The 9,000-nt window shown below is 41.8% G+C and overlaps 1 non-coding gene across 1 annotated transcript; it reads left to right on the forward strand.

Annotated features, from left to right (window-relative positions):
* The first annotated feature begins 8,165 nt into the window (after positions 1–8,165).
* LOC114617697 lies at positions 8,166–8,272 on the forward strand. The gene has a single exon (XR_003710847.1). It is a non-coding gene; the product is annotated as a U6 spliceosomal RNA (small nuclear RNA).
* Positions 8,273–9,000: the final 728 nt, after the last annotated feature.

Consider the following 9,000-nt stretch of genomic DNA (forward strand, 5'->3'; position numbering starts at 1 on the left):
CCCAAGAATGCATTTATTTTGGTCTCAATAAAAATAGACTCTCTCAGAGCCATCTAGTCAACTTCTTCAGTGGTATTGCTTATTGCAGCCCTATGAATTGAGCTGTTTTTTTTTTTAACCTCATATGACACAATGCATATGAAAGCTCTATTTACTAAGGCAACGCAGTTAATGATTTCTTCACTGATTTCAGCATGTTATAAAGGAATGAAGGACCAGAACCAAGTGTCTAGGTTCTCTATTAATTTATCCTCTGGGTCTAAGGAATTCTTTGAGACACTGCATAGCTTTGGATTGGTGCTCTTTTGAAATCAGGTTTGGGTTCATAAAAGCACACCCAGGGTTCTGTTACTGATCGACATGTTACAGATATGCAAAGCAAAGGACTGTTTTCCAGAAACTTCTTTTAGCAGCTTTTGTTTAATTTTCTGAATCATCAAATATTTCTTGACCTGGTATTGTAGAGCACTCTGTGTGTCCACTCAGAGAGCAGCAGTAAGTAGAAAACATGACCACTGCTTTTACAATATTTGCTGGTCCCTGAGTGCTAGTTGCTAGGCACATTTAATATCCTTTGCTTTATTTTCAGCTCAAATTTTATGATACAAACTGAGCATGCCCAGAGACATTCCTGTGTATCTTTATCTTCTAAAGATGTGCTCTATGATCTTGAGCTAAAACATGACTCAGAATTTGTTTCTTAAATTGAATAGACTCAAACTGAGCGTTATCAGGCATGTATTCCTTAACAGAGCATGCTTAGTTATGTGTCTGTAAAGTGCTTTCCTGTGTGGATGAATGTACACAGGGTCCTGAATAAAATACCACTCTTTCTTTGTTGAAAGCATTGTTTTGGAGATAACTCTGATACTCTCCTTATTGCTATGGTCAGTAAATCCTTCTCTACTGTCATGTCTTGGCCATTCTTGTTTTGGCACTGAACTCATAAAACTCGAGTACTTGTGTTCAGTTACACATTCCCAAAATACCAGTAAAGTATACAGTCAGAAGATACCTGTTATAATAGGCAGTTGCATATTTAATTTCAGTTATGGATTTACTCTTATTTCTTGATTCAGTATGAACCTTAAAGCCTCATTGTAAAGTAGACACTACGGAGCAGAAATAATCAGTCTTATACCCTTAATTCCCTTAAGGTATCTAGTGGTTATGTAAAGGGTATGTCTTTCGACAGGTCTCTGTCATTTTCAACTTTTGGAGAGGGCAGAACAACTGTCCATGGCATATACATGCTGATTTTTAGTTCAAAGACAGAACACATGTATTTATGTCAGATATATAATTATGATAGCCAGCAATTTGCATATAAGCTACTGTACTAGTAAGTGGCATTTTGGCCCTTTGGTCTGAACATACTTAACACGTCCATCCACCACACTGGAGAAAACAAAAATACAAATAAAAGCGTTACTGTCTAGAGTATGACGTAAGAAGACAAATAGTAGTCTCAGACCTGAGCAGTGGAGCAGCAGATGCAAACGTAAGGATAAAAACCCCCAGGCTTCCCCAGGGTGAAAGTTTGTATTCATTCCAATGGAGAAAAAAGGCCATTAGGAAAAATAGGAAATGAACTTAGGGAAACAAAACATCAGCTTTTGAAGACATAACTGGAGGTTGTGGAGAAAGAGGGGGAACAGAGAAAAGACAGAACAGCTGATAGAAAGCAAAACCAAACCAAAAGATCCTGCACAGCAGCTGGATTTACATAATCTATCATGATCAACACAACGAAGATAGGATTCAATTTAGTTCCTAGAAAACGACACCAAACCCATGGAGCTCACAGTGGCTCGAAGTTGAAAGTCACTTGCATAAACCATTGAAATGGACCAGACTTCACGTTCAGTGTTCGTAGAGCTGTTTTCTTTCTTGCTAATGAAAGGTAAGAATGTTCAAGAACATTCTCTTGGAACTTAAAGGAAAAAGTAAAAATATAATGAATTATATTTTAACAATCTGTTTCTCTCTGTCTGCCTCTGTCTCTCTCAGTCTGCCTGTCTCTGTGTCTGTCTCTGTTTGCCTCTGCCTCTGTTTCTGTCTCTCTGTCTGTCTTTCTCTGTCTCTGTCTCTGTCTCCCTTCCTCTATCTCTCTTTCTCTCTCTCATTAAATGGAGAGAGCACCACAAAAGCATTCAGAATGCCCTTAAATCATAAAGTTGAAAAGAGAGGCCGAGGTATAATTGTGGCTTGATAGTTAAGTGAGTTGCAAAACGAGTCAGGGCAGTAACTATGGTATTAAAGTCAGCACTCCTCGACTTTGATACTTTCAGTACTTTTCCAGCCTTCGAGAGTTCACCATCAATAGCCTCATTTGTGGTCCGCTGCCACGGTGGTCATATTTTAACAGGCCTTACTTTATTGGATCTGTACTTTCTTTGCCTACCCAATGCCTTTCTCACTTGACTTCCAACTTCTAGTCATTCACCACATGAAAATATCAGACCCAACAAGATGATTAGATGAAAACTTCAGAATAATAGCCACTCAGTATGGAACGTGCCATCAGTGTGGTGTCCATGTAGTATATATTATGGCAAAACCCTGGTAATTGCCTGTCTGGTTTAATTTTCAGCTGAGTAGAGGGAAAATTCTTCTGAGGCTGTACTCTTTTCTTCTGTTATTCCTATTACAAGTATCCATACTGGTCAGGGAACTGCATAAACCCTTCGCTCTGGTTTTAAACTTGGCAGATTTTCCAGAGTTGGCTGCTATAACCCTAAGGTAAAGCAGTCTCTCCAGCTCAGCTTTCCAGGGGTCTTACATTTTCATTGGAAATGAATTATGTAACCTTTAGATAATCCAAAATAGTAGCTTGCTATGAAATTATGGGGTAGCTAAACCCCAGGGTAGAGAGTGGTATGACCCAGGGTGAGGACGCTGTGTCCTCAGTCATCCAGTCAGTACATGGCTTCAGAAGTAAATGGGCTTCTTGCGTCTTTTGCTATGGTCTTCCCACCACAAAGAGAAGGTAGTCAGTGGCTTGAGAGCAAGGAAGTGGGTTTTGGCCTCTCAGTCTCCAGCCTGAAGCCTGAGAAGCATTTGGCATGATACTTTCATTTTTCAGACCTGCACAAATGTCTACTGAATGTATAGGGTGTGGGAGATTCTGGGATAATCTTATAACACCAAGCACTGAGGGATGTGACTATGGCAGAGGTGCTTACAGGACAGTCCATGACCAAGTGGCTCACACGAAGCCCATGCTGTTTTACAGCTCTGGAGACTAGAAGTGCAAACCAAAGGCCTACGCAGGACTGTATCCTTTTGAGGACTCTGAGCATGAACCTGCTCCAGGTCCTTCTCTAGCCTTTGATGGCCTGGGATTGTGGCTGGAATTCTCTTAATGTCTTCACTTCCCCTTCTCTAAGTATGTGTCTGGCTCTGTGCCTAAATTTTCCCTTTGCATAGAGACACCAGTACTATTGGACTAAAGGCCACTCTAATCTTCAGCTACCTTCACCCTGTTCCTATGTAAAGACAAATTCATATTTCTAGAAGTTAAAAGTCAGTCTTTTGTGAGCATCACGTTTCAGTCCACATCAGAGTTGTGTTCAAATGGAGAAACATTCCCAAGACTCTGAACCTGCACGGTAAACTTCCCCTTTGCTGCCTAGCACCCTGTCCTATGTCAAACTTCTCTTCTGCTCCACTGTCATGGTTGAACTGTTCCACAAGCGTCTGAGGGTCCTCTTGACATGATGGTCTACATTAAACTCTAAATCCTTGCTCAGAATGTCTGTGATTATTTTCTACAGGGAAATATTGGATTATGTTGGTGACTTAAGTGTTTTGAAACAAAGGTGCCACAGAGACCCATGCATCATTCAGTAAATATTTTAACTTCATTAGTTTGAGTAGGAGTGTTTTGCCTTCATGTATGTCCATGTACCACATATGTGTAGTGCTCACAATGTCCAGAAAAGGACAGTGGACCCCCTGGAATCTAAATTACTTGCAGATGGTTGCCAGCTGCCGTGTGGGTGATGGGAATTCAATCTGGATCTTCTGGAAGAGCATCCAGTGTTCTTAACCACATAATCATCTTTTTCAGCCAGCAATAAGTATTTTTTTTTAATTTCTATTTCTTTCCTCCTGGAGCTCAGCTCATGTGCATGTGTGTGCACACATGCATATGCACACACACACACATACACACACAATTGCCCTACACAAGAATTACAGGTCACTGAAAAAGAATGAAATGTGAAACAGAAGAATGGAGATTTTAGGAATCCAACACAGGTTTCCTTGGAGCCACATTCAGGCTGGAAGAAGGAAAATTCTTTTAGAAGACACAGGTAAGAGAGGATGCTTGAACTATGTCTGAATGCTCATGCAGCTAGATCGATCTAGACAATGATACCAATGTGGAGAAGGAGGCCAGGGAACAGGAGACAATACTAGACAGGGAAAAAGAAGGTGCATACAATTCTGAGTATTAGAAATTGTAAGTGAATAAGAGAAGGGGCATTTCTTGGGTTTCAAGACCTTAGCGCGAGTGTTTTTCTTTTTACTGTGTAGAGTCAGGTCAGGCTGCTGCAACGCAGTGCCACAGGCTGCACAACTCCAACAAAAGACCTTTGTTTCTCACACTCTTGGAACCTGGAAAGTCTAAGAACAAAGCAGCAGCAGATCTGGTTCCTGGTGTGGGCTCACTTCCTGGTTTGTCTATGGATGCCTTCTGTGTTCTCCCATGGCAGTCATTGTAAGAACTGCAGTCTCTTCCTCTCCTTACAAGGTCCTACTATGGTGCATGCAGTATGGGACCACTGTCATGGTACCATCTAAATCTAATCTCTCCCAAAAACTTAACCTCCAATTATTACCTTGGTGACCAGGGTTTCTGTGTATGAATGGGCAAGGCAGGAGGGAAGGATGGACACAAACATCAGGTCAGAGCATGCAGTCATCACTGCTGTAAGATGAGAAATGGGATGTACAGTGCAGATCTGTGGAGCACACTCCTCCCTCTGATGCCTATGGGCTGGGCCACTACAACCCACAAGATTCTTCCTACTCAAATCCACACCAGTAAACAGGACTCCGGTAATAGTTCCTCAGATGGTCTAAGCATAGATCTATCTAAGGCAATCTTTTACTGTTAGTCATACCAAAACTTCTCCAGAAACCCTCTAGGACAATCTTTTATTGTTAGTCATACAAGTAGTTCTCCAGAAACCCACTGGCGTGCCCAGCCTAGGATGAGCAGGAGGCAGGCATAGCACATCACCAGCTTGATGTTAAAGGTCACAGTGAGCCTTGGGCAAATCATTCAGTTTCTTTCCTACTGTCATGCCACTCCTATGCTGATAACATAGGGTCCCCCCCAAATGCTATGGGCAGTGTTAATATAAGCCAGCAGTCATGTCTCCCCGTCTCATCTTCTTTCTGTAGCTCTCAGTCCCATGTAATCTATGTCTGCACTCAGAGGAATGCAAACTTTTCAGAGCTGAAAAAAATTGGGGGGAGGGACAGTGAATTGACATTTTTCTATCTTTTTTTTAATGGAAAATAATTTTCAATATATTTTTCAATATATTCTGATCACTATTTCTTCTCCGTCTCTTTCCAGGTCCTCTCCACCTCCGCAACCCTCCAACTCCACTTCTTTTTCTCTCTCTTAAAAAATAATCAGGCAAATAAAATGACAAACAGCCCAGAGTTAAAACACAATCACCCATACTCCCTCCCCATGCACACCACACCCCCCACCCACCCACATACCCCATGCACACATACTCAGATACATGCATACACATACACACACACACACACACCCCTAACCAAACCAAATAAACCCCACAAGATCAGAAACTATGAAATGCAAGCAAAAGATCACTAAGGTTAAAAAATAAGAAGCTCAAAATACCATTGAGTTAGTTTTGTGCTGACCTTGTACTGCTGGGCATGGGGCCCACCATTAAGTATGGTTTATAGACCCAGTGAGACTCTATTGGAGAAGATTAATTTTCTTCACGAGCAGTTGTCAGTTGGAGACAGCTTTTTTGATTAGGAATATGAGCTTGTGTCCACTTATGTCTCTCAGTGCTGGGCTCCCATCTGGCTTGGACCTACACAATGGCTGTGCATGCTGCTATAGTCTTTGCGAGTTCATATGTGTGTCAACCTGGCTGTGTCTGGAAAACACTGCTTTCTTAGAGGATACTCCACCCTCATTGGCTTTTATAATCTTTCTGCCTGTTCTGCAGCGTTCTCTGGGCACTGATGGGAGGGGTTTGATAAATGCATCCTATTTGGGATTGAGTGTTTCAAAGCGTCTCTATGCATATTGTGCTGTTGTGGGTCTCTCTCTGCATTAGTTCTCATCTGCTGCAGGAGAAAGCTTTTCTGATGGTGACTTAGACACTCATCTATGAGTATAGCAGAATGTCACTAGGGGGTCATTTTCTTGCCATGTTCCTTCAGCAGAACAGTAGTATTTGGGTTTCCTTTAGGTCCATGGCCTGTTGAGTCTCAGGTTCTTGGCCACCTGAGCAGTGTCTGGGGTGAATTCTATCTCATGGAGAGGCATTAAATCCAATGAAATGAGGGCCGAATTTTTTTTGAATCTCCAGGAACTGAAACAAAAATGGGTGGAAACATAGATTTCACTAGTTTCATAATCATTGGTATATTTTTATAAACAAAACCTCAGAATTCTTTTAAAACGCTACGCCTATGAGAAGGAAGCAGCTTATGTCATTTGTTTTTCATGTAAGTCATCAAGAACCTCAGCCATCTCTTAAACCTTAGGAAAAATACCAGTTACATGTGCCATTTGTCATCTTTGAGTGTAAACCAGTGTTGGTTGGAGGGGTCTGGTTAAAGAAAGAAAGACACAGTGTACAAGGAAGAATCTATGTACCAAAGAACAAGGTCACTAATGAAGTGGTGTGGTTAACCAGAAGTTGGCTTCGAGCATGGAGATTCCAGGCCCTTGAGCAATGGTATTCCTCTTGCTCCAAGTCTGTCTGTCTTGTTTTCAACTCCCTGCCCGGTGGTTTGTGGGCTGAGCTCACTGCTGGGTCAGTACTAGGGGCTAAACACCCCAAAGCACTTGAGTCTTAGGTCATATCCCCCCTAGAGAAAAAGAAGAGCAGGGATCTCAGACCCCAGCCTCTGGAATTCAGCACCATCTCTGAACAGAAAGGGAAGCTTTTTAAAAGTGCTGCCTACCGTGGGTCCCTGGGTGTTTCCCTGAGATAAGTTTGGTAAAACCAGAATTCTAAATTTGATGGAGAAAACAATCACTTGGTATTTATAATAAGAACTAAATGCTTTCCTCTTTTTTTCCACATGCAGCCATAGTTATTTAAAAGGGTCATTTATGGTTTGGATCTAAGCACTGCTTAAAAAAAAAAAAGCATACACTCAACAGCCCAACAGCCCAGTATATTCTATTGAGCATTTACTGTCTTCCTGGGGTTACAAAGAACTGTTGGATCCTATGATGAACCTATATCCAGGCTATAAGACAGAAAGACTCTTGATGGTATTCCCGTCATCACCGAGTCTCCCACACCTACCATTGTGTTTATTTAGTGAATTCTAGGTGCTCTATAAATATTTGTCAAGTCAATGGGTGAGGTCAGCTTCTAAGGAGGTTCATAAGTACTTTCTAGGTGAGAAGTGACTGGGAATGACTGTGTCAAAGAGATGGAATTTTAGCAATGCTTTCGGAAAGGGGTGGGGCTCCATGCAGTTGATGGAGGAGCAAGGGAAAGGGGTAACTCCTTCAGATAAGGAGACATAGTCAAGCCTGGAGACTGAGAGGCCAGAGCATTTTCAGGAGACAGAGTGATTGGTGTGTAAGGGACTCAGAAACAGGAGAAAGTACTGAGAGGGGTGGATTAGGATCAAATTGCCTAGGAGAGAGAGGACTTTGGATACTTGGAGGTGTTGCTAGGTAAGAATTCACAGAATTCTGGGTGTTCTCATCACAGGTGGAGGAGAAGTGGTGGATGGAGAGGGAAGAGAAAGGAAAAAGAAAGAGAAAAAAGAAAGAAAGAAAGAAGGAAAGAAGGAGAGAGAGAGAGAGAGAGAGAGAGAGAGAGAGAGAGAGAGAGAGAGAGAAAATACATAAGAAACCATTTGCCTTTCCTTGTACTTTTCTAAGTAAGTCATAGGATTAACATTCACAGCTAGTGCTCACTTCGGTAGCGCATACACTAAAATCGGAACGATACAGAGAAGATTAACATGGCCCCTGCACAAGGATGACACACAAATTCTTGAAGCATTTTATATTTTTAATAAATAAAATATCCAATTAAAAAGAAAAATAAAAGCAGAGGCTGACAGATCTCTGTGACCTCAAGGCCATCCTGGTCTACATAATGAGCTCCAAGCTAGCCATAGCTATATAGTGAGATGCTGTCAAAACCAAACCAAACCAAACCAAACCAAACCAAACCAGCCAAACAAACAAACAAACAAATAAAAAACATTCACAGCTAATGTTGGTGTAATGATAGGAACAGAGAAAACACATCTCAAATGCTCCAAGAGACTGAGAGAGAGGAAAGAGAGAGAGAGAGAGAGAGAGAGAGAGAGAGAGAGAGAGAGAGAGAGAACAAGCACACACTAGCATTGAAAAAAATGTGAGAAAGTGCTGATGCTCATGGCTCCCCAAAGTTACCCCTTGGACTTAACTGAGGTAACTCTTAGAGGGCTTTCTCTAAAACCAGATTATCACCTGAAGCCCAGATCTAACACAGAGGAACGTGTCCTTCTGAAATGTCCCCAAAAAGGGAAACAGAACTCACTCCATGGAGGGGGACCCTGAAGTCAGACATTACTCAGAGCCCTGGTGATGTGTGTGTGCGTCTCAGGCTATTATCAGTGTTTAAGGCCCGTTCCTTCTTCTAAAATTTATTTTTTCTTCCTCTAAGTTAGCTACAGCCCTCACTGCCCCTCCCCCAAGGAGATAGTATGGTATGGAAACTTCTAGATTCTGTTGTACTTTTGGTACTCATCTTC

The sequence above is a fragment of the Grammomys surdaster genome, unplaced genomic scaffold (assembly GCF_004785775.1).
Source record: "Grammomys surdaster isolate TR1022 unplaced genomic scaffold, NIH_TR_1.0 137, whole genome shotgun sequence".
Classification (NCBI taxonomy): domain Eukaryota; kingdom Metazoa; phylum Chordata; class Mammalia; order Rodentia; family Muridae; genus Grammomys; species Grammomys surdaster.